Raw genomic sequence first — 27,283 nt, forward strand, 5'->3', positions numbered from 1 at the left:
AATTTCTTAAATATTTATTTTATTTATTTATTTATTTATTTATTTATTTATTTATTTATTTCGTTTTTCAAGACAGGGTTTCTCTGTATAGCCCTGGCTGGCCTCGAACTCAGAAATCCGCCTGCCTCTGCCTCCAGAGTGCTGGGATTAAAGGCGTGTGCGTCCATGCCTGGTTTAAGATTTTTTTTTTGTAAGTAAAGATGAAGTCAAAATATCACTTTTTGCAGATGATATGATAGTATATATAAGTGACCCTAAAAATTCCACCAGAGAACTCCTAAGCCTGATAAAGAGCTTCGGTGAAGTAGCTGGATATAAAATTAACTCAAACAAATCAATGGCCTTTCTCTACACAAAGAATAAACAGGCTGAGAAAGAAATTAGGGAAACAACACCCTTCTCAATAGTCACAAATAATATAAAATATCTAGGCGTGACTCTAACTAAGGAAGTGAAAGATCTGTATAATAAAAACTTCAAGTCTCTGAAGAAAGAAATTATAGAAGATCTCAGAAGATGGAAAGATCTCCCATGCTCATGGATTGGCAGGATCAACATTGTAAAAATGGCTATCTTGCCAAAAGCAATCTACAGATTCAATGCAATCCCCATCAAAATTCCAAATCAATTCTTCAACGAATTAGAAAGTGCAATCTGCAAATTCATCTGGAATAACAAAAAACCTAGGATAGCAAAAACTCTTCTCAAGGATAAAAGAACCTCTGGTGGAATCACCATGCCGGACCTAAAGCTCTACTACAGAGCAATTGTGATAAAAACTGCATGGTACTGGTATAGTGACAGACAAATAGACCAGTGGAATAGAATTGAAGACCCAGAAATGAACCCACACACCTATGGTCACTTGATCTTCGACAAGGGAGCTAAAAACATCCAGTGGAAGAAAGACAGCATTTTCAACAAATGGTGCTGGCACAACTGGTTGTTAACATGTAGAAGAATGCGAATCGATCCATTCCTATCTCCTTGTACTAAGGTCAAGTCTAAGTGGATCAAGGAACTTCACATAAAACCAGAGACACTGAAACTTATAGAGGAGAAAGTGGGGAAAAGCCTTGAAGATATGGGCACAGGGGAAAAATTCCTGAATAGAACAGTAATGGCTTGTGCTGTAAGATCGAGAATTGACAAGTGGGACCTCATGAAACTACAAAGCTTCTGCAAGGCTAAAGACACCATCAATAAGACAAAAAAACCACCAACAGATTGGGAAAGGATCTTCACCTATCCTAAATCAGATAAGGGACTAATATCCAATATATATGAAGAACTCAAGAAGGTGGACTCCAGAAAGTCAAATAACCCCATTAAAAAATGGGGCTCAGAGCTGAACAAAGAATTCTCACCTGAGGAATACCGAATGGCAGAGAAGCACCTGAAAAAATGTTCAACATCCTTAATCATCAGGGAAATGCCCAAAACTTAGCATACCCAAGATATAAGATACAATTTGCTAAACGCATGAAACTCAAGAAGAATGAAGACCAAAGTGTGGACACTGTGCACCTTCTTAGAATTGGGAACAAAACACCCAGGGAAGGAGTTACAGAGACAAAGTTCGTAGCTGTGATGAAAGGATGGACCATTTAGAGACTGCCGTATCCAGGGATCCATCCCATAAGCAGCTTCTAAACGCTGACACCATTGCATACACTAGCAAGATTTTGCTGAAAGGACCCAAATATAGCTGTCTCTTGTGAGACGATGCCGGGGCCTAGCAAACACAGGAGTGGATGTTCACAGTCAGCTATTGGATGTATCACAGGGCTCCCAATGGAGAAGCTAGAGAAAGTACCCAAGGAGCTAAAGGGATCTGCAACCCTATTGTTGGAACAACATGATGTACTAACCAGAACCCTGGAGCTCTTGTCTCTAGCTGCATATGTATCGAAAGATGGCCTAGTCGGCCATCAATGGAAAGAGAGGCCCATTGGACTTGCAAACTTTATATGCCCCAATATAGGGGAATGCCAGGGCCAAAAGAATGGGAATGGGTGGGTAGGGAAGTGGGGGGCGCTATGGGGGACTTTTGGGATAGTATTGGAAATGTAATTGAGGAAAATATGTAATAAAAATATATAAAAAAAAAGATATAAACAGTATTCAAAAAAAAAAAGAAATATTTATTGTTTTTAAAATTTTTTAATTGGGTATTTATTTCATTTACATTTCCAATGCTATCCCAAAAGTCCCCCACACGTTCCCCCACCCACTCCCCCACCCACCCACTCCCACTTCTTGGCCCTGGCGTTCCCCTGTACTGAGGCATTTAAAGTTTGCACGACCAATGGGCCTCTCTTTCCACTGATGGACGACTAGGCATCTTCTGATTCATATGCAGCTAGAGACATGAGCTGGGGGGGGGGGCAGGGGGAGGTGGAGGTGTACTGGTTAGTTCATATTGTTGTTCCACCTATAGGATTGCAGACCCCTTTAGCTCCTTGGGTACTTTCTCTAGCTCCTCCATTGGAGGCCCTGTGATCCATCCAATAGCTGACTGTGAGCATCCACTTCTGTGTTTGCTAGGCCCCGGCATAGTCTCACAAGAGACAGCTATATCTGTGTCCTTTCAGCAAAATCTTGCTAGTGTATGCAATGGTGTCAGAGTTTGGAAGCTGATTATGGGATTCATCCCCAGATATGGTAGTCTCTAGTTGGTCCATCCTTTCGTCTCAGCTCCAAACTTTGTCTCTGTAACTCCTTCCATGGGTGTTTTGTTCCAAGAATTTTTATTATTTTAAAATTTTGACAATTTCATCCAGTATATTTTGATCAAATTATTTTGCCTCCTTAAATTCCTCCAAGACTCTCTCACCTCTCTACCCACCCTGCTTGGTAGTTTTTTGTTTTTTGTTTTCCCTCTCTATCATTTTGTAACATGGTTGCTAGACTCCAAATGTACTGTGCATCCTGGAATTGTGCTAAGAATTTCTGTGAGTTTCTTCTATTGCAATGATTATCATGGAACATTATCATAGACATTTTTTGAGTACCACAGACAACATTGTCTACTGATTTTTTTATATTTGGAGGGATATTTGAATTAAACTGAATAAAATTGTTTTTCAACTGAAACACCAAAGGCATTATTTATTTAGTATAGTTAAATCTCAGTTTAACTTAACTGAGGACTACAATAATATAGTTATTAAGTCCTAGCATTCTAGCATTCTAGTGAGTATGCAAAGAATGAAAAAGAGAAAAAAAATGGTAAATGTTCAAAGTGGTTTCCCACAGGCTGGCAGTTAGAGAGAACTGTTAAGTATTAAGGTCTTACATCATCATCATCATCATCACAGACCAGGCCTGGTTAGAATTTCATGAGTACACTTAAAAGAAGATATTCTCACTGATTATTGTTTTTATAATATACTACTTAAGAATTCATTTATATTTTGTTATTACTTAAAATTCAATTTTCTCTTAAGTTTTGTTTTTTTCAGTGTGTTGTTTTCTTTTCCAAAGACCTAAAAAAAATATCTTTAGAGCTGTTATCCGGGAGCAATTTTCATTTCTAAACATTGCAGGTTGCTAGACTATTTTAAAGGCTCCCAAAATATTAAGCTATATCTATCTGAAAAAAATCTGGGATGTCCAGAAAGGGCAAAATATTTCATAGAGAGTGCATTTAAGTTTATATTTCCTGCCTTATAAAAAGTAGAAATTTCAAGGTTTCTAGATACTTCCCTAGAAAAGACCTGAATGCATGCATAGCTCTTGATTATTCTGCTGTGCTACAAAAGATGTTTGAAGACCTAAAGACTCTGATGGACTGCTGGTATGTGTGTGTGTGTGTGTGTGTGTGTGTGTGTGTGTGTGTGTGTGTCTGTGTCTGTGTGTCTGTGTGTGTATGTGTTTTCATTACATTCTGTTATGGTTTTACAATAAGGAAAACTCAACCTAAAATGGAAAATGATGTTGCAATCAAATCCAATGTAGCTCAATGGTTATGATTCATGTTTTATCAGAGTTCATTGAATCAGAAATGATGCAAGAGCCACATTGCCTTCAACTGTTATAAATTTTCAATTCATTTTTCCAGTCAGGATTTTCACTTAACCCACTCATTATCACCAGTAACACCTATGGGACCTAATCAACTACCTTACAGAATTGTGTGGTGAGATATGGGTTGTACTGTTCTCAAATATAAATATACAAGATCTTTCCAAGTCGGGGTTATCTCTAGTCAAAGGCCCTAGTTGAACCATTTCTAAAGATACACGAAGTACACTGAAGTCATGGAGGTATTTTCTATCTTTATTTTCTGGTATCTACCTTGATCTTTTATCTATAAAACTGAAGTTACTAGAAAATTCCCTGAAGACTAAATTTTCTCAGATGAAACAGTCATTTACCTATGCTGAGATTTGGTTTATGTTTTAAAGTAGCACTCAACACTGGTTATTGTTGTTAACAGATATATATATATCAATGTTTTACCTCAACTGAATAGGATCAAGCTTGAAGACTTGATGGGATGGTAACCCAATCTAACAGCAGTAGATGTTATTCTTACAGGAATATGATTTATAGGGGAGATTTCAGCACATAGTTAAGAATGGAAAAATAATAAGCTGTTTGGGGGGTGTGGCTTTGAATAGCTTCCATTTTGAAAATAATATCTTATTTAGTCAAAACAGAGCATCTAGGGTGCAAAAGAGAAATACTACACATTACTGACCTCACAAAACTTCCTAAAAAGAATTGAGAAAAAAAGACTTTTTAAGTGAAAGCAAATGGATTTATTATTCCTGACCGAGGAACAGTCTGGGAACTGAAGTGAGGCTGAAGGCTGTATAGCAAACCTTATCACTGTTTTCTGTCTTTTACACTTTGCAATTGAAAAGGAAGAAGAGACAAAACTCTCCACTTCTTATAATTTTTTTTTTGTAAATACGCTCTGTAAAATAGAAAAATGTTTTCCAATAGCCTGGCAACTGGGTGAACATTTGCACCTGTTTGAATGCAGCATGAGGAAAAGCTGCTGCCATGGCTCTGCAGATAAATATGCTTGCCAGCAAGCATGGCAACCTGAATGCACACTACAGAGTGTAAGTGAGGAAAGAGAACTGTCCCCACAAAGTTATCATCAGACCTCCATATACATACTAGAGCACACATGCCCACCTACACACATAATAATAACACATCTTTAAAATTATATAGAAGAAAGTGTTTCAGAAATGTTAAAATCAGAAATCCAAAAGCAGTTTGCTCCCTAATAAACAAAAGAATCAAAACAAACGTGCCCTGAATATTACTGATCTTGATAAAGTGATAAAGGTGCAAAGATACTTGTAGTTTGGTTTGGAACAGCAGAAGGGTCCTATGCAAATTTCAGCATGAGTTTTTCAATGTCCAGTATTCAAACAGCAGATGGAAAAAAATAAAATTGCAATAATTATGGTTGCACACTGTTGTCAAACCCTGTGAGTTAGTTACTTCATAGGTTATAGTAAAAGAAATGCTGGTGAAGGACACGAGAACCAAAGCTGATTCATTGACCTTGAAATGTGTGTTATCCTATAAACACGCAGACACACATACAAATGATAAATACATATAACATCTTTTAAAGAACAGCAAAAGTTATGACTCGAATATTATGGTCAAGCATAAGGTCAAGACATTTGTTTAGATTTCATAGATTTGCTGTTATTAGAGCTAGACAAGAGGGAATGAATCATAGACCACACAAAGTATGCTTGTACAGATAGCATGTCACTAACAGCCCTCAGCTTTCTCTTACTGGTCTATATTCTCCATTGGCATCTTTTTACTCAACTGTAAAGCAAAGCAAAGCCCCATTATCAATGTACAAGATCCAACAAAGAATACCACTACATTCCCTTTCCGCCCAGCTAATTATGATTCAGTCTGCCTAGAAACACTGGACTTTTTCTCTTCCCCTAGGAACGGTAGGCTTGATTCCACCTAAATACTCACTGAGTCATCTCTCCAGCCTGTTGATTGGTTTTCTATGAGACTTATCACCTACCACTCTATGATGTTCATATGTGTTATTTCAAAGTCTCAGTCTTCTAATTTAGATATAATCTCCACCTTTCATCTCATATTCATCTCTTTCATTCATTAGTCCCTTGGATAAATGAATGAGAAGCTACATGCTATGGGACTGAATCATAGGGAATTCATGGTGTCTCTAGAGATTTCATTATGTATATTAATGTTTTCTCTACATTAAGATGTATGCTGTCACTTGTGTGCCTGTTGCTTCCTGTAACTGGAGTTAAGGATGGTTATGAGATACCATTATGAGTACATGAAATTAAATCTGGGTGCTCTGCAAGAAGAACAGGTGCTCTATAAAGACCCAATTCCTCAGCCCACATTTAGTACTTATAGACACTACAAAGATATTTATCACCTGTCTGCTATCGCATGTTCTATTCCTGAAACACATAGGCAACTCATTACACAATGAGGATGCTAGGAGATTTCCCAGAGTAACAGTTTAAAGGCCTTTCTGCTTAGTTTTCTTTAGAGAAAGTATCTTTTATAATGTATGGATTCATTACCTGTCCATTAAAAACCCTATATCCTGGAGGAAAGTGTAGAATAGAAGGTGGGAATCCAGGAGACAGAGAGAATTCTGGGATAGAGCCAGGTGTGGGTGAGTTTCCCTGGAAGATGTGATGAGACCAGGTAATGAGGCAAGTGGCAGAATGTCAGCCAGAATAAATGGGTTTACTAAATTACTACCTAGTCAGAAAAGAGCCTAGATATATGGCCAAGGTACTTGACATATAGTCTGACTCTGAGTCTTATTTCTCAGTGCATGGGGTTAGGAGGAAGAACCAGGACTTTTATAGTTGTTACTCTGGCCCTGCCCCATTCCCTCAAAATTATACCTCAAGTTCTGCTGCCTTAATGTTAGTTGATAGTTTGGGCTATAGCAGCCTTTTTGTCTTTTCCAAAAAAGTATTTCTATTGGTTCAGTCCTAACTACCCCTCCAGAAACACCTTTTGCATCTTTCTAAAAAAAAAGAGCAGATAACAGTTTGCTGTACATTTGGACCCTTAAAAAATTCAGCCCTTAGGTTATCAATTTACCATCCACAATTTTGAACTTACAGCTGTTTGAAATTAGAAAAAGATATCCTCCAGGTTTATAATATAGAATAAAGAATAAAATGAGGAGCCATCTCCCTACCTCCCATTTTACTATCTTACTTGCTGTGTCCTCTACTTGATTTTCCTCTAACTTCTGCCTCATTGCATGCCTTGAGCTCATCAGCTTCCTTTCCTGTGGGTCTGGTGCACATACTTGCCCTCTCTGTGTATTACATTCCCAGCACAGGTGTGGAGTGCAGCATTGGAACATTTCATCTGCCAAAAAGGTGCAGTGGTGATCACTGAGCTGCAGCCAGGGATGAAGCTGGGAAGGGATGGTATCCAGGGCATGACTGGCTTGTGTGTGCTGTGGAAGTCAAGGAGCCAAGAAAGAAAGAAAGAAAAAAAAAAGAACTAGATCAAAACTTTTTATCATATTGAGTCTGAAATTCTGGAAGTAGGAAAGATCTATTTTTAAGCCTCAGTGTCATTTGCTAGTGGTGCTCACACTTGAAAGAAATTCTCCTGCTATTTTTCATGGTGTTCAGTAAAGCTTTGTGCCAACTGTAGCTACCAGACTCGGAAACCCTCCCACTCCCTTGCTAACATCCCAACCTTCTTGGGTCCTTGACTGTATAAGAAATTCTCACCACTTGTACATATAATAATAGCTGCAGCTGAGTGTTAATCACAGCATTGGAATAGCTGAGTGATGGGACATCACTTGGAGGTTTAGGTTGTGGTGTGTAACACTCTTTCTTGATTAATTGCTTACTTAAAAGCAATTCCTTGCTGCCTGGTTAGGTGTACAGACACCTGGGCAAGCCAGATACAAGAGAAGAGAAACACCTGGAGGAACATGAGATCCCTCCAGCTGCTCAGGGTGACCTACATCTCTGGCTAGCCAAGAACAGCAGCACCCTGTCCAATGGATGCCAGGAAACTAACTATGTCCAAAGCCAAAGTTCACCTGAGGGTAGATGTTTTTCTCAGTCAGGCCTCTGGATGAAATTTCAGGCCTATCTGACTGCACTGCAGCAATAGAATCCAAGTGACTAGTAGCTAATCTGAAAACCAGACTCATGAGCCATGGATATTTTGACAGTGAGCAAATTTCAGAGATGTTTATGTGTTTACTCTCCACACCTCCACCAACAGTGATGGAGCTCCATGTGTGCATATGGTCATGCCTAACTTTCTATTCATGGGCTTAGAATTCACCTCTGGTCCTAAAGCTTGTGCAATAATCAAAAATGAAAAACTTTCTTACAGAGCCATCTGCCCAGTCTGAAGATTTGATATCATAGCAGAATATGTACTACTGAAGAGATTGAATGTTTTTTAAATAAACAAGACATGTTCACAAATATTCACTTGTCACAGGAAAACTAGCATCAGCAACATAACAAAACCTCATCAGAAAGTTGAATTAAATTTCATTTAGTTAAGTTGCCAAAGGTCAATTTGCCCCATATGAAGATATGTCTTCTCACACCTTGTGAAACTGTCGACTCTTGACTCTCAGAATATAGAAATCTGTTTCAAGAAATGTATTAAAATTGTATTGTAGAAAGTAGCAGTGATTTATTGAAACATACAAATTACTGAATAAATCATAGCCATATTGAAATTCAGGTTGTGCTGCAGGCCTTCAAAAAAATAATTGGAAGTACATGATGGGTCGGTTTTGTTTGAACTTGACTTGAAAATCAGAGACTCAGCATCAGAGATGCAGAAGTACAAAGAAATGGTGTTTGAAAGGGGAGAGGGTGGAGAAAGAGGAGGCAGGATCCAGTAAGGGAGGAGATAGGAGAAAAGCCCAGAGGGCCAGAAGAGTAGAAATATGCAGCAGTGGGATGAGGGGTTCTGGAAGTGACCAGTAGAATGTCCCAGGCACTAGGGATGCCAGAGGCTCTCCGAACTCAATGGGAATAACCTTAGTTGAAATGACCAACAGTGGGGAGATTGAACCTAAAGAGGCCACCTCTAGTAGACATGGCCTCCATTTGGACTGAGGTCGAGGATCCTGGGGATCCCTATGGAAGTGTTAGGGGACATACTGAAGGAGCTGAAGGAGATTCCAACCCATAGGAAGAATAACAGTATCAACTAACCCAGAACCTTCAAAGCATCCAGAGGCTAAGTCACCAACAAAAGACCATACATGGGCTGGTCTGCGGCCCCCCACTACATATGAAGCAAAGGACTGCCTTGTCTGGCCTCAGTCAGAAAGGATGTGTGGTTAATCCTGTAGAAACTTGATGCTCCAGTCAAGGGTTTTGTGAGCAGGGTAAAGTAGGAGTGGGTAGGTGGAGAAGGACACCCTCTCAGAAACATAGGGGAGGGAGAGGCGGTGGAAAACTTGAAGAGGTGGGATCAGAAAGGGGGCAATATTTGCAATGAATAAAATAAAATAATTAACAGAAAACATATAATCCATATGAAAATTTCTTCCAATTTCTTCTGAGATTCTAAACACTTTAGTTAAGTATAAAGTCATATACCTTTCCATACCTTACTTTAAACATTTTATTTATTAATTTCATATGTACTGTGGACTCAAGGAAATGCAATATATTCGTATCTAAACAGATACTCTAAAGCTTACATAGAATATGGCTAGAAGATGAGCTAGGGGAATTCAGAAAGTTCTGTATGAGGATGCATTTCAGTGTATGCTAGCTCTTGCCTATCATACACTATGCTGGATTGGTCCAAAATACTGGGAAAAGAAAAGATTATACAACAAATTTATAGACATTTGTACTTCATAGGTACCTAAATATAGTGGCTCACGCCTTTAATCACAACATTCCAGACACTGATGCAGGAGGATCACAAGTTAAAGTACAACATGAGCAATACTGCAAAACCCTCTCAGAAACAACAAAGCTCAAAGTCAAAAGTGCAGTTAACAAGTGTTTGATCAGCTTTCGAGGTGCAGAAGTACAAAGAAATGGTGTGTGAAGGTCTTATGTGTATGAGTATATGTATATATGTACACAATCTGCTAAATATTTAGAAGTACTGCAATGTTCCTGAAAAGACACTCACTTGTCACTGCCAAGCTGACTGATTGAATGGAATTTCAATGGTAGGAGAGTAGGACCGCATCTGAGACCTGTAGCTGAGTCCCCTACTTGATGTTTACATCAATATATTCAAGAAGTGCTTTGGTTAATGGCCTTCTTTGTTCCGTTAGCATAAAATCTTCGTAAACTATTAACACATTTAGTTTAGGATAAGTAAAAAAAAATAGAGGAAAAAGAAAAGAAAAGAAGAAAGAAAAAGAAAATCAAAGAATCAGCCTTTAATCCCAGCACTTGGGAGGCAGAGGCAGGCGGATTTCTGAGTTCGAGGCGAGCCTGGTCTACAAAGTGAGTTCCAAGATAGCCCGGGCTATACAGAGAAACCCTGTCTCAAAAAACAAAAACAAAACAAAACAAAAAAATTAAAAAAAAAGAATCAGCATTAGAGGTGCAGAAATACAAAGAAATGATGTATGAAGGTATTATGAGGATGTGTATATGTATACATGTATGCACATATATTTATACAAAAATACACATATATGTGTGTTTATGTATATATGTACAAATGTATATACATATATATTTATACAACCCCCCGCCCGGTTATAGGAGTGTATGTGCATGCATGTCTGATTCAGCAGCAAAGCTATTAAGTACTCCTTCAACAAAATGTTGCAATATTTCAGCAGTTATTTTCCCATTGATAAACTAATGCAATTTTTGCTTTCAGAAAAGAACTATGGTTATACTACTTTAATTTTATAACCAGTATCACAAAACCAATACACACACTCTTTAACAAGTACTATATAATTTTCTAAAACTTGGTTATTTAAATCAAATAGTCATCGCAGGCCAGTTCTAGGGGAAGTTATGCACTTATTAGATTTTTAGAAATTCATAGTCATTCTCTAGAACTGTAGGCTCTGTGTATTTATTCAATCAACCATAGATGGAAAATATTTAGCAAAATTGACATACTAGTACTGAGCATTTCTCTGGGATTGTTTGGTTAGTTTTTTGTTTGTTTTTTGCTTTTTCTTAGACCCCAAAGAGTTTGCTGTCTGTTATTTATGTAAGTTTTGCATGTCTTTAGTTTCTACAAATATCAATACACAGTGATGTATAAGAAAGGAAAGGGTATATAAATTCCCAGAGACATCAAGTACTGATGTCTGATCAATAGGAGTCAACATCTACAGTTAGGACATGGTGTCTAGATATTTAGTAACATGTTCTTTGAAGTGTTTCAGTGAAGATTTTGTTGTTGTTGTTGAGACTACATTTAAGTGGTTGGAGGCTATATAACGTAACAGGACTCTTCCAGTCAGTTGAAGCTTTTAATGGAATAATACCTTGCCTCCTGAGAGTAAGAAGGAACTCTGCCAGCAGGCTGCCTTTAGATTCCTCTCTAAGTATTCTCAGGTCTACAGCCTAGAGCCTACAACTTGTAGTCCTTGAAGTTTTCACTCCTCTCAAGAGAGTACACATGGAGGGACTCACGGCTCCAGCTGCATAGATAGCAGAGGATGGCCTTGTCAGGCATCAATGGGAGAAGAAGCCCTTGGTCCTGTGAAGGCTCAATGCCCCAGTGTAGGGGAATGCCAAGACAGGGAAGCAGGAATGGGTGGGTGGGTGCTGGAACACCCTCACAGAAGCAGAGTGAGGAGGGATGGGATAGAGGGCTTCTGGGGGGAAACTGGGAAATGGGATAACATTTGAAATGTATATAAAGAAAATATCCAATAAAAAATCAGAAATGAAAAAAGAGAGAGAGAGAGAGAGCCACTTCCTTGGAATCCTTCTCTCACTTTAGGCATGTGCTTTGTTACTACACAAGCGCACACATACACACACAAACACATAGACACACACACACACACACGATAATTTACAGAAAGTCTGGCTATAAGATTTGTGAAACCACCCACCCACCTCTTTCACATTATGGCAAGGGAATTCTTATTTACCTTCTTTAAATTTTTCACAGTGACACAATTAGTAGTAGTAGCCAGAGTTCTCTAGAGAAAAAAGAAAAAGCATTAAATACACTGTGTGTGTGTGTGTGCATGTACACAGGTGCCTGTGAAGGTCAGAGAAGGTCATCAAATCATTAAATAATTGCTCTGCTCCTGTTCCCACAATCTGTCACTAACTCTGCAGTTAGTCTGGGTCCAACAAGTTGAACTAACCCTTGTTTCCACGCTCCACTGTGCTGAGGTTACAGCTGCAATCACACCCATGGTTTTAAGAGATACACATTCATGTCCTCAAGGTTGAATCATACACACTTTTACACACAGAGATCTCTCATTTACCTAGACAGACGAACTATAGTTTTAATGATGTATCATGAAAGGACCATGAAGAAGAAATGTTTATATGACTGTATTATAATCCCATGTTTGGTCACTTGAATTATACTGTTTTGTGCATGCCAAATGACTTTGCATCTAAATTGGAAAAATTAAAATATTATTACCTAAATTAAACATCTACATGCATGTATTATATTCTAACCACATATTATGTTATTAAAAATTCTTATTATATGATACTGAACTGAATGAATGACTGATGATGCTCACACATACAATCAAGATAACCTTTCCATTTGAAAACTTAAAATTATCAATTTTTACGCATTTTTCAAGTCATGGGCTGACCACAACAACTCATACTTGGTTATTATTTGGTTAAAAGTTATATATTCAGTTGGTATTATATTTCTTTCCAATAGTTATTCCACCTAAGCAATATTACTTTGCTTTTCAAAGCTAGTAATCTATAAAATATTGTTATGCAAATATTAGTAATCACATTTACATAAAGACACAAAATAATTTATTTGCCTGAAAATCCATCCAGTCTGGCAACTAAGATTTTTAGCAGATGGCGCTGTGATAAATTATCCAGCGTGGAAAAAAAAAATCATGGCATGAACACAGAAACTTTGCACAGATGCCTATAATGGGTTGTTCATGATCACATAGCACTTGTACATTCTGAGAATGACAGAGCCTTCTGTTAAGAAAGATACTTAAGTGTTGAATCTTTCTTAGCATTTAGTCATTCTACTTTCGCTTAAGTGTAAAATGTCACCAAGGGTAATATATATATATATATATATAGATAGATAGATAGATATAGATATAGATATAGATATAGATATAGATATGGATATGGATATGGATATGGATATAGATATAGATATAGATATAGATATAGATATAGATATAGATATAGATATAGATATATAGATATATTGTGTGTATATGTGTGTATATATATATATATATATATATATATATATGGCGTGTATTTATATACACACACAGAGAAAATTTAGTTTTGTCTGTACCAATTAAGTGAGAATTCATGCATTTTAATAAATAGAGACAAAAAATTACTGCATGCTTAAAGGTGTAAATAAACTAGCTTTCTAGATTTCAATATACTTTGATTTTTCAACTGAAGACCTCTCTATTCTGTAAGGAGAAAAAAACTTTATCTTTTTATTTGGAGAAAATATTGTTTCAAGTGTAAACTAAATGCTGATATCAAGGTTTATGAATTGTGGAGTTGCCTCAACTCTCCATGAAATAAGGGTTACATACTCACAGATATAATAGGACATTCAGAAGAAAAAGCTTCTATTCAAAGGCACAAGGCTAATCAGACTCGAGATGTAAAGGACTTCGAGATAAAATAAATAGGAGCTAGTGAGTTAGAAGGTTGAGTGACGGTTCCCAAGGAAGGCAGATAAATCACTCGACATAATATGAATACAAATAACTGGAGCCAGCAGCACTGGTCAGGACATGTTTCTAGTGCTTTAACACTGAAATACATAAATCTTAACTCTGAATGCCACACTGAGTTTCTCTGGTGAGTGTATGGAGAGCTTAAAGATTGTAACACAGTCTCAGCACAATTATTTATTATTATTCTTACTCTGTATGTCTTTAAGTCTCATATAGCACTAGGCATGAAACAATATACCTTTTATAGTACATATTTTGATGACTCATTTTCCTTCCCCAAACTCCTCCCAGATCCTTCCTCACTACTCATGTTTTTTCTTTCACTTTCTTAAAAAACAAAGGAACAGAACCTGAAACACACACACACACAAGATCGAGAATTGACAAGTTGGACCTCATGAAACTGCAAAGCTTCTGCAAGGCAAAAGACAACATCAATAAGACAAAAAGACCACCAACAGATTGGGAAAGGATCTTTACCTATCCTAAATCAGATAAGGGACTAATATCCAATATATATAAAGATCTCAAGAAGGTGGACTCCAGAAAATCAAATAACCCCATTAAAAAATGGGGCTCAGAGCTGAACAAAAAATTCTCACCTGAGGAATACCGAATGGCAGAGAAGCACCTGAAAAAATGTTCAACATCCTTAATCATCAGGGAAATGCAAATCAAAACAACCCTGAGATTCCACCTCACACCAGTCAGAATGGCTAAGATCAAAAATTCAGGTGACAGCAGATGCTGGCGAGGATGTGGAGAAAGAGGAACACTCCTCCATTGTTGGGGGGATTGCAACCTTGTACAACCACTCTGGAAATCAGTCTGGCAGTTCCTCAGAAAATTGGACATAGTACTACTGGAGGATCCAGCAATACCTCTCCTGGGCATATATCCAGAAGATGTCCCAACCGGTAAGAAGGACAAATGCTCCACTATGATCATAGCAGCCTTGTTTATAATAGCCAGAAGCTGGAAAGAACCCAGATGCCCCTCAACAGAGGAATGGATACAGAAAATATGGTACATTTACACAATGGAGTACTACTCAGCTATTAAAAAGAATGAATTTATGAAATTCCTAGCCAAATGGATGGACCTGGAGGGCATCATCTTGAGTGAGGTAACACAATCACAAAGGAACTCACACAATATGTATTCACTGATAAGTGGATAAGAGCCCAAAACTTAGGATACCCAAGATATAAGATACAATTTGCTAAACGCGTGAAACTCAAGAAGAATGAAGACCAAAGTGTGGACACTATGCCCCTTCTTAGAATTGGGAATAAAACACCCATGGAAGGAGTTACAGAGACAAAGTTTGGAGCTGTGATGAAAGGATGGACCATCTAAAGACTGCCATATCCAGGGATCCATCCCATAATCAGCTTCCAAATGCTGACACCATTGCATACACTAGCAAGATTTTGCTGAAAGGACCCAAATATAGCTGTCTCTTGTGATACTATGCTGGGGCCTAGCAAACACAGAAGTGGATGTTCACAGTCAGCTATTGGATGGATCACAGGGCTCCCAATGGAGAAGCTAGAGAAAGTACCCAAGGAGCTAAAGGGATCTGCAACCCTATAGTTGGAACAACATGTTGAACTAACCAGTACCCTGGAGCTCTTGTCTCTAGCTGCATATGTATCGAAAGAGAGGCCCATTGGACTTGCAAACTTTCTATGCCCCAATACAGGGGAATGCCAGGGCCAAAAGAATGGGAATGGGTGGGTAGGGAAGTGGGGGGGTGGGATATGGGGGACGTTTGGGATAGCATTGGAAATGTAATTGAGGAAAATACGTAATAAAAAAATGATAATCATGCCTTAAAAATACAGTGTTTATCTATATATTAGGTATCTGATAGGCTATATTTGTAAATTTTGCTGTTGAATTTTCAATAAGAAATATCTCCTATGGGCTCCTGTAGTTGAACACTTGCTTCAGAGTTGATGGCATTGTTGGAGAGGTTATGGAACTATTAGGAGATAGAGCATAGGGGAGGAAGTACGTCATTGTGCTCAGGCATTGAGGTTTTATAGCCTCACTCAACTTTCTGCTTTCCCTTCTGGTGTACGGATTAAATGTGATCCGCAAACTTACTGCTCCTACTGTTCTGCAATGTCTTTCCCATCATGATGAATTCTTTATTCCTCTACAACTGTAAGTGAAAATAAATTGTTTCTCCCTTGGAAAAAAAAAAAAGAATGAGAAGGACACTCGTTAGAGCCAGAGGATGAGGGAGGAACATGAGAACATACTGCAGGATTAACTATGAGAGCCAGATATTGTAGGATAAGGCCAGAGGAACCTGCTTGGACAGAGCATAGGAGATGAACGCGCAGTAAGAGTGCCCCTTATCCCCCAAACAGAGCACACATCTGAAATTTTACCCTTTTAAGAGAGATGGGAAGTTTCACATAAAAAGATTTAGCTCATTTTGATGTGTGTGTCTCTGATCATGAAGTAGCAAGATTCCATAAATTGAAAGTCGTCAAATCACAGTTGCTCTCTGTCCTAGATACAGCTGCATGGAAACATGACCTGATTCAGGATACTGGTTCTGGCCTAAAGATGCAAGTCCACCCATATTTAAACAGCCCCAATACTTGGAAGGCCAAAGTAGCCTAGGAGACAGTATAAGTTCCCTTACAGCTCAACCAATAAAAGGAAATTCTGCTACAAGTGACAGAAAACAGAAAATTTAAATTCATTATTAGAGAAATTGAGAAAAATATTTAAAATGTAAAATAAACCTGTTAGTTGTTGATAGTAAGAATAAAGACCTTGATGTGTCAAAGCTACCACAGCTTGATAGGGAGAATGAAACACTCTCCATAAGCTAAGGAGAGGGTAGGATTTAACATAGCAGAACACAGTAGTTCACAGGACAAAGTTCCAGTAACCATAGACAATGACGTGTGGCCATATACTCCATAAGAAATGTGACTGAGGTTGGTCACATAAAAAGAAGCACAGTCATGCATAAGCCTGGCTAGCATTTGGTCCAAGCGATTTACAGATCTGCTTGGCATTCACAGGGCACACTATCTCCCACCTGAGCCCCACATCACACATAGTGCCTCATGAGGCACGTTGCTTACACTTCTCAATATGGCCTGGCAAGGGAAAAGGGAAACCACTTTCCACAGGGTCACCCAGGGAGTGTTCCTTACATGTGATTCTCGGCTAAGCTGCAACACTGTTCTAAGCTCAATCTCAAATTGCCAATGTGACACTTCGATATTTTCTTGCACAACTTTTGTAAGTCTTCTGTTTAATACCTGAATATTTGTGAGCCTAGATTAATAAATACAGCTAATAATTCAGTGTCTCAGAGTGGATGTTCATGCCAGTTCTGTTACTAGTGGGGATTTATATCCATACCATAGAGTTATTACCCATACCAAGTATAAATTTTCATTATTAAAACCCAAAACTATGATCCCAAAGGGAAACACAGAGAGAGAGAGAGCTTAAAGCAGAGATTATTTGAGATATGTATGAGTAGAAAGGAAGTAAGGACAGAGAATACTATCTTTAAATCTCCCTCAGACTCTGAGCCTATAATATATCCAACTACTTTTTAGGTGTAGAATACATATTTCTATAGTTCACTCTCCAAATGGTGTGCTCTGAAAATATTTATGAAGCTTAGAATTTATAAGAAAATACTGGACTTTCTAGGCTTGAGAGAAAATTTACAGCTTCAACCATGGATACCACATCACTTCGGAGAGGACTTAGGAAGCCGTAGATGCATTCCACATCATGTCTTGCCATCTTTCAGGATATGAAGACACCTGGAAGAACCAGATTCCATTGTGCACATCACAATTGGAACATGAATTCTAAGTGCTAAGAGGAAGCTTAGCCTGTGCGGGTGCCAAGCTAGTAGTCAAAATTGTAGGCTGCTGGGTGAAAAGAAAATCAGACTCACTGAATTAGAGACTGTGGGTAAAGAACCCAGGAAACTGTGTACTTTGTAATTCCAAGTACAGGAATACTTTGGCAATTTCTATTCTTTATGAGTCATAGTGCCCTCTTGTGGTCATATGGGAGAGTAACCAGTAGTTCCCCAATTTTATATAGCCAAATTTAAATTGCCAGTGACAGAAAATAGGACAGAATGAAACTCTGAAAGTTTTGAGATTAAGGCAACAGCCATCCAGGCACAATCATCTTTTTCTATGCTATATAGCATACATTGTTTAGATGAAGATAAAAATTCAACTCAGATTAACTATTCACAGATTAATTTAAAGTTTTAGAATGGATATGTTTTAGTCTGCGCATATATCCTAATGCTATATATATTTTCTGAAACTTTCAGGGTAATTTTCAAATATTAAAATGGAAGTTGCTGGTCTTTTTAACATGATTCTTTCACATTACAAACTGTAGGAAGAATACAGTATAGATATCATGCAAGGTATCTCCACACTGACTTTCTTAAGAAATAAAAGTTTAAGTAATGACAGGACTGCAACTTCATGGAATAGAAAGTTGATAGTGTGAAGGTTTCAGATAAAGGACCTACATCCCCCGCTGGAAACAAGAAAAGGAAAGAAAAATATCAAGGTAGGAAAGGAGCAGGCATAACAAAAACATCTTGCTCCCTGGCTTATTCTAACCACAGAAGACCAAAAATAGCAGCATGGCTTATAGTGACAAGGGAAGGAAGGAATGTGCCTCAAGGAGCTCAGAACCTGCACGAGGCAAGCAGGAGCCACAGGAGCACCTTGCTGCCTCTTTGAATACACGCTTATACCAAGAAAACCTGTGGCCTACAAAGATCCCAGAGCTGGAATGAGAAACCAGCAGAATCCAACAGCTTTGTGATCCGTTGCTTCGCAGAGCCACATAGGGATACTGAGTGCTGCCTCAGTGTAAAATCAGCTGCAGGCAGGGGCAACTTAGCAAACATCAATTCAGGACCACCGACTGCAGAGTGAAGCCCTGAGCACACCAGAATGGGAATGGCTGTGTTCTAAAACACACGAAAACTTGGCCCCAGGACCAGGAGTGAACTTTCAAATGTCATGTCAAAAAGAAACCATTTGAAGAACCTGCCCTAATAAATACTGCTTACTTTCTATTTATAGAGTATAGACATTATCTTATATTTAAAAAAAATTAGAAAATTAGGAAAAGTATAAGGATGATCCTTCTCATACCACTAAGAGAAATAAGTTCATGTGAGACAATGAAGTCAGTTATAATAATAAATATACATGATCAGAGATAAAATATAAAACCAAACACAGAAGTCTGGGTCTTTAAAGTGCCTTTCCCAATAAGCTGGGGTTTTTCAAGCAAAGCCCTCTTTGCAGCAAGCAATCCACTTTGGTAACAGCTTGGATGAGAGGATCAATTTTCTGTCCAAAGCAATTTTGTATTTGTCCTAACATCAACACGCACTATTTATCAAAAACAATACTTCTGAACAATTTATGTACTGCATAAGAGCAGCCTTATGCTATGTTTTTTGAAATAGAATTTTTGTTCCCGTTCTAGAATGCCTTGAAATAAATTTGAAAAGAAGCTAACCGACTCAAGAAGTTCCAAAGAATATTTTTAAAAAGCCAATAAGACTTGTTTACCAAAGTTTAGCCAAGTAACAAGGCATGTGTAGCTTTCAAATACTGGCACCCATTTCAGGCCATCAGATACAGCTCACAGCCAAGGTTTGAGTGCAAACAATCCAAGATATGCTGCAGAAAATGATACCAAATGTGATAATAAATGCCTTCTATAAAAACAAGACTTACTCATAAAAGACATTCTTTGTGGATAGATAACTCATACCGACAGCTTGTGAATTCCAGAATTCTTTAGGCTGTTTTTCTCTGCCTTTCTTTCTGGGACAAGTTTATAATGTTAGCAGATCATCACCCAAAGAAGGTCAAGGATAGAGTTCAAAACAGAACTAAAGCTTTGGACTATCCTAAAGAAAAATATTGTATCTGTAGGTGTATAGATAAGGAAAGAAACATCAAATGATAAAGAGAATCATGAGAAACGTGCTTCCTAAATTAACATTGCAAACATATACTTCTACCAAAATTTCTGAACCGTATACATTTTTAAAATTCATCCATTAATCTACTTACAGGGCTGCTTTATGCAGGCCTGCAAGAGTTTCGTTGTCTTTGTCAATTTGTCTATAGTTCACTCTGGTAGGTGACATTGTTCTTGAGCAATAATCAATTGATGTCTCTGTGCCATCTGGCATTCTGTTGCTAAGCACAGCTGCAATGCTCTGAGACTAAGCGAGGGTGGCAAGAGGCAGGGTTCCTGTTCATCCCATATAACAGTTCTGACTCCAGTGTCAATAAGTCCTTCCTTAACCACACCTGTCCCGTAAACTGCTTCATCCTGATAAGTGATGTACTTCCAAGGCAACTCACTTAAAAATGAAGAAAATGGTTTATTTGAAGGAATACTTAAAATGTTTCCATCTACACCATGAGCTGAATGAGCTTAGGTGTAAGAACAGGTTTTAGTTTGGTGAATATAAATGTTTCACTAATGCCTTTATTATTTTATTTTTATTAATTTATCTTCAACATAACACTTTGTTGATTCCTTGGGAATTTCACATCATGCACCCCATTATAGGTACTTCCCCATCTTTCCATGTCTGTAAGTCACCTTTCTGACCTCCCACTGCCAAAAGTAAACATCAAATTAAAGAAATAAAAATTAGAATCAAAACAATAGAAACATAAAACAAGTAAGTCTAGTTTGTGTTATCTATGCACTCACTGTAGTATGATGAAGCTCTCTAGAGAAAGGGTCAAACCCTGGAATAGGATTGAGTCCTTGTCTTCCTGTACCTCTGGGAGAAGCCATCAAATGTGGACAGGTACACTTCAGTATCCATGTCTCACTTCTAAAGAATTTTCCTGGATGACTGTCTTTTGCATGTTACTTTGTATAGGGTAGGGGAGAGTGGAGGTAGGTTTTGTCACAGGTCTTCCTTGTCTCTCTTTATCAACTGTGCTTCCACAGTCATCTAGGTCAAAGTAAAATTAGCTTTGTTGCTCTTGATCCAGCTGGAGCATGGACCACAGACTCCCACATGGCCATTGGTGATAGCACAGACCATGAGCATGGCCCTCAGATGCATGGCCATGGACCCAGATAAGGCCCTTTGAGGCAGCACAGAACTTGGACCACTCAGATCACTACTGTTTCCTGTGGCAGTATGGGCAATGGGGACCAACATGGCCCGAGGCACAGCTCAGACCAGAAACATTTGCATGGCTTTCAGTGGTAACTTGGACAAGGACATCAACACAAATCTTTGCTGCAGTAAGACCCTGAACCTCACAATACCTATATCATTGCATTAAAGACCTGGCCTCACAATACCTATATCATTGCATTAAAAATTCTTATTGAAGGACTGAAGCACCCACATTTTGGTCTTCCTTCTTCTTGAGCTTCATGTGGTCTGTGAATTGTATCATGGATATTCTGAGCTTTTGGGCTAATATCCACTTATCAGTGAGTGCATACCATGTGTGTTCTTTTGTGACTGGGTTACCTCACTCAGGATGAGTTACCAAACACAGACACACATGTGCATGACAAGAAATGCTTGCTGACAGGAGCCTGATATAGCTGTCTCCTGAGAGGCTCTACCACAGCCTGACAAATACAGAGGTGGATGCTCACAGGCAACCATTGGACTGAGCATGGGATCCCCAATGGAGGAGTTAGAGAAAGAATTGAAGGAGCTGAATGGGTTTGCTACCCCATAGGAAGAACAACAATATCAACCAACTAGAAACCTCCATCCCACCCCAGCTCCAGGAATTAAACCACCAACCAAAGAGTATACATGGAGGGACCATGGCTCCAGAAGCATATGTAGCAAAGGGTGGCCTTGCTGGGCAAAAAGGGAGGAGAGGCCCTTGGTTCTGTGAAGCCTAGATGCCCCAGTGTAGGAAAATGTGAGGGCGGGGAGGCAGGAATGCATAGGTGGGGTGGGAGAAACCCTCATAGAAACAGGGGGAGGGGGATTGGATAAGTGGTTTCCAGGGGGGAAACTGGGAAAAGGGATAAGATTTGAAATTCAAATAAAGAAAATATCCAATAAAAAAGTCTTATTGAAAATTTTGCATTCATATTTGCTCACTTTTTCATTGAAATTCAATATATTTTTCATTGACTCAGATACACCTATTAATAATGGCTTACATAATTTACCACTGTATTCTTCATAAGAAGTTTCAGTTATTAATAACTATGCCAGGAAAACTAGGAGTGTCCTAGAGAAACATAGTATGTAGTACACTATTACCATACTACTAAGCTAAAACAAATCTTATCAAGACAGTTTTCAGAATATTGATTTTAAAACACTATAAATTTTTTTGAATGTGGTGAATTTTACAAAAACCTTGTTCAAACCAAGAAGAATAGCATACTGCAGTCTAATGACTGATACCTGTGTGCCAGTACATTCCATGGACTGTTGGTATTCTATTCCTGCCTGGCACAAACAGCATAAGCCACCTTAGAGACATATCTGATGAGGTCAAGAGTGTCCTCCTGCATTTGTTATCCCAGATGTTAGTACTTTCCTGAGATGAAAGACTTATGTCTACCCTTCAAATACTTTATCCTGAGAGAATCCACTAGGAATACAAGGAGTTTCGAGTCCTATGGAGAACAGTACTGACCAAACTCCAAAGGAGATAACCATCTATAGCAGATGAAGAGTTTCAATAGACACGCCCAGCTATGAAAAACACTTTCGAACTCTGCATTTTCTCTTCATAAGAACAACAACCTGTCAAAGAAAGGGCAACCCTGCACATTGAACAGTTCGAAGGAAAACATTCTTCATGTTTTACATATTCATTAATCTTGCAAGAAACTTCCAGATTTCTCTAATATTTATATAACATGTTGAAAGACATTTGAACTGTGCTGTAAGTGAAAGATAAGCAATACAGTGGCCTTCTTGTCTGTAACACAGGGCTGTGGCCAAGAAAACCCAAGATACTTCCCATACCTTCATCACAGAATTTAACTGTAAGAACCATGTTCAAGTATCACCTGTAATGCTGACTTTAAGTGCTTTTTTTTTTGAAACTTATGAAAAACAGAAATGAGGCAAATTATTCACTTACCTAATATTCTATACTTGTTTCAGTCTTACATCTATTATATTGCCATATCCATGTAACTTATCTCAATAATTTATGAATATAACTGACCAGAAGTGTCAGTCATGAGTTTCTCTGAAGCACACATGGCCAGTTTCTGACAATAATGCCCAGAATCCAGTTCTGCTTGGTTCCCATCTCTGTGGCAACAGTCTGACATGGAAGTTTCCATAGCAGGGACCTCAACTGGCTGAATGTTAACATTCTCAGGGCAATCACAAGAGGACAAGAGTGTTAAGGGTGAACTGCCTGATATAGCAGTGTTTTCTGCTTTTTTCCTTCTGCTAATTTAGAGTCTGTCTTGTTCTTGTTTGTTTAGGTCCTTGATATGCAGTGAGGATTTCCTTTTTAAAATAATTTTATTGTTAATTCGAGAATTTCATATATTCAGTTCTCGTCTCTAATTCTTCCCAGAGCTGTGTCCACATCCCTGCATGTTCTTTCTTGTTCTTAAAAAAAAAAAAATCCATTGACTCCAGTTTGTGTTGCTAAATAATCTTGGGTGTGTTAAATGCCGTGGAGAGTTTTCTAATGATCAAGGTTCATATCCTTAAAGAAAACTGAATCTTTTTTCCCGGACAGTATCAATTGCAACTAGTACCCCAGCTGTGGAAAAGACTTCATGCCCACAATCCCTACTCCATAGTAAGATTTTTTTATTTTCTGGCTTGAACTTGAAGAGTCTGTGTGCATCCTGTCATAATTTCAGTGGGTTCATATGTATATCCTCACTGTTGTATTTAGGAAATAGTTTTCTTGAATTCACTCTCTACCTATGTCTCTTACACACATGTTTCTACTCTCTCTTTCACCATAATCCTTGAACTTTGGAAGGGAGGCTAGGACACAAACACTCTCTTAGTACTCTGCAGTCCAAGGTCTCTGTGTTATTTACAATCTACGGCAAATATCTGCTACTCTGATAAGATTTAAGGGATGTATTAATCTACTGCTGTAATATAAGCCAATAGGAGTTGTTTTAATATGTTCATTTAATAGAATAACAGTCTTAGCTTTTATTAAAGGTCTATGATCTATTTAACCATAATTATTGGCCCATATAATGGTATCATATGGGTTTCATCTCATGGAGTAGGCCTTAAATTCTATCAAGTTATCCTTAGAACATTAATTCTACAGTTTCCCAGTAGGCATGCCTTACCAGTAGTTATATCTAACAGACTGTGGATTAAAAAGGTTAATGGTTATTTTTCTTCTCTAGGAGCATACAAAACATCATCCAGCACTATGAAAGTTAGCCAAGATGGATGAAGCATCCAGGTCTTATGTCCTTGATTTTTTCATGTATGTATGACTCAAATATGTGATATATATATATAGCAGTAGGGCCTAAAATTCAAATTTTTGAGGATGACAAAAGGCAACAATAGCCTGCAGTACTGTAGGACTACTTGAACCCATTGGTCAACAACTCAAAAAGTGGTATTCCGTTCCTGGTGTCAGGATTATTATTTGATAGCATGTGGTGTCTAGTTAGGAAATGGCCCATTGATATAGAGTAACTATATTGAAATTCGTTATAAGTGTATATGTACTCATTTTTAGAAAGCTTCTTCAACAGTAGCTTTCCATATGGCATGTTCAAGAGACTCTTAGTGCTGGCTTTCATTCCCCACTTGCCTTCCCTACACTTCCCTCCAATTATTCCATTATTGCAGCATTGGGCATATCTTATCAGGAGAGTTATTATAGCTCACAGGGTTCATGGTTAGTGGAGATTAATGATTTTTTTCCTCCAAGAGAATGTATAACATCATTCAGCACTATAAAAGCCATCAAGGAAGGATTGTTTCAATTTCTTTCCCCCTTAACCTTTTCTCCCACCATCCTCTTCCAAGTCCCATCCCACAAACTCCATCTATATCTTCTACCACTTTCAAACTGATAGCTTCTTCTATTCCAATTGCTAAAGTTATGTGTGTGCACACGTGTACACACATATGTAAATATGACCAGTTAAGTCCATTTTTGTGTATACGGTTTCAGGGATGACCTCATTATGTTGGGCAAGTGTAGCGTGAAATATAAAAAAGCAATCCACACCATTGCAGACGTGGCATGGAGGACTGGCCAGCTAGTTCTCATCTTAGCAGACTCTCTGACCTGGAGCTGAGAAATCTCTCCACCCAGCTCGCTAAGTTCCCATGGTGGGTTGCTGCCATGCCAGCCCCATGATTCACAATTCCCACCACTTTGGGGGGTATATTTTTTGCAAACCCATGCTTTCTAGCGATATCTTTCTCTCTGCAACCCTGTTGTGCCTCTGCGTGGAGGAAAATACCAAACAATCTTGTTTAGAATCTGTAGGTAACTCAATCATTGGGGTCAGCAAGTAGCATCCTAATTTGTAATCTATTCTAAGTTAAATCCTCTGGTAGCAGATCCCAACAGATGCACCACCAGAACCGAGGGCCTCTGCTGTCTACATTTTTGCCTGCATGCTCCCATCCACCAGGCAGGTCTCCTCTCCCTCCTACCCCCATTCCTTTTCTGACCTGGAATCCCCACCTACACACCCAGTGATTGGTTCCTTGAAATCTTTATTCATTAGGGGAAGGTTCACTAAAAATCACCTGAGTACATGATTTGCTCCTCATCCAAAGCAACCCCTCCTGGAAAAGTAGAATTAACATCAAAATACAAGCAGTGCCAGGGGTATCCACAACGTTTCCTCCTTTTTGTCCAATTAAAGGGCTCTTTTCTGAGATAAAAATTGAGCACAACTATTACTATTTTGAAATATACAAAGTACAAGATATAGTTGTGTTCAGTTTATATCTGAGAGTAATTTAGGACCTCACCTCTGGAAGAGGTCAATTCTTCCAGTCTTACTAGTAATCAATTATCTATAGTTATTTCTCTAGAGGTGGAATACCCTGAAAAAAATTCATTCCATGTTAGAAGGATTATTGATATTGCCATTGTTCAGATCTTTCATGTTGCCATTTATATGAAAGGCTGTTTCACATTATACATTATGTTATTTTGGCTCTTTCACCCTTTCTGTTTCCACTTCCCTAAGCCATAAATGCAAGGCCTATGCTATGGATGTGTCCATTGAGCCATCCTCCGCTTTTATAATTAAATTATTTTCCTGATGTTGGTTTGTTTGTTTGTTTGTTTGTTTTGTTTTGTTTTGTTTTGTTTCGAGACAGGGTTTCTCTGTGTAGCCCTGGCTGTCCTGGAACTCACTCTGTAGGCCAGGCTGGCCTCAAACTCAGAAATCAACCTGGCTCTGGCTCCCAAGTGCTGGGATTAAAGGTGTGCGCCACCACTGCCCTGTCTGATGCTGTTTTGTTTGTTTTTAGTTTGAGTGTTCTTTGTACACTCTAGATGTTTTCCCCATTCTGTAGGCTGTGTCTTCTCTTTCTAGTATCCTTTATTGTATAAGAACTTTTTAGTTTCATTGGTCCCATTCATGAGTTGCTGGACTTAATGCCTGTGCTGTGGAAACGCTGTTTAGAAAGTCATCCTATAAACCTCAAGTGACTTCGTAACTTTCTTCTTTATCAGGCTCACCATATCAGGTGACTTCTTGTTTTAGTGGGAGTTGAGGTTTTTTTTTTTTTCAGTTTTTCTTTTATTTTTGAGACTATAATATTATAACATAATTTGTTCTTTGCCTCTCTTCTTTCAAATCCTCCCATATATTCCTTCTTGTTCTTCTTTTAAATCCATAGCCTGTATTCATTGATTGTTATTACATGCACATATATTAATATACATATTCATATATATTCATAAATATAACCTGGTTAGTCTGTACAATGTTACTTGTTTGTATGCTTGCATGGCTTACCAGTTGGTGTTGGATAATCAATTGGATAATCAATTGCTAAAGAATGTTATTTCTCCCACTGCGAATAACTTAGTTGCCTGGATATGAGGGCTCTTGGTTTTTTCTCTTTTTGTTTTACTTATTACAGCTGTCCTTGTTCAAGATTTTATGGGTGAGACTTTGTAGTCTCATAGCAAACTCTCTGATCCTACAATCTTCCTGTCCGTTTCCACACTACTCCCTGAACCTTTGCTGTTTAGTATTTTGTAAATGTTCCCATCAGGACTGAAGCTATGACTGCAATTTGATTGGTTGTGGTTTTCTGTTATTGTCTCAATCAATTCTAAAGAGGCATTGCCCTCATGATAGAGAAAACCACATTTATCTGTGGGCATTAAG

General features: G+C 38.3%; 1 long non-coding RNA gene across 1 annotated transcript in view; it reads right to left on the reverse strand.

Annotated features, from left to right (window-relative positions):
- Positions 1 to 12,107: 12,107 nt before the first annotated feature.
- The window catches only part of LOC115030600 (uncharacterized), a 102,708-nt gene continuing 87,532 nt past the window's right edge, over positions 12,108 to 27,283 (reverse strand). Inside the window, exon 5 of the long non-coding RNA XR_003836185.2 lies at positions 12,108 to 12,151. This is a non-coding gene — a long non-coding RNA (uncharacterized LOC115030600). The remainder of the gene's footprint in view (positions 12,152 to 27,283) is intronic.

This window comes from Mus caroli, unplaced genomic scaffold (genome assembly GCF_978045245.1).
Source record: "Mus caroli unplaced genomic scaffold, Mus_caroli_1 scaffold_3, whole genome shotgun sequence".
In the NCBI taxonomy this organism is placed as follows: Eukaryota; Metazoa; Chordata; class Mammalia; order Rodentia; family Muridae; genus Mus; species Mus caroli.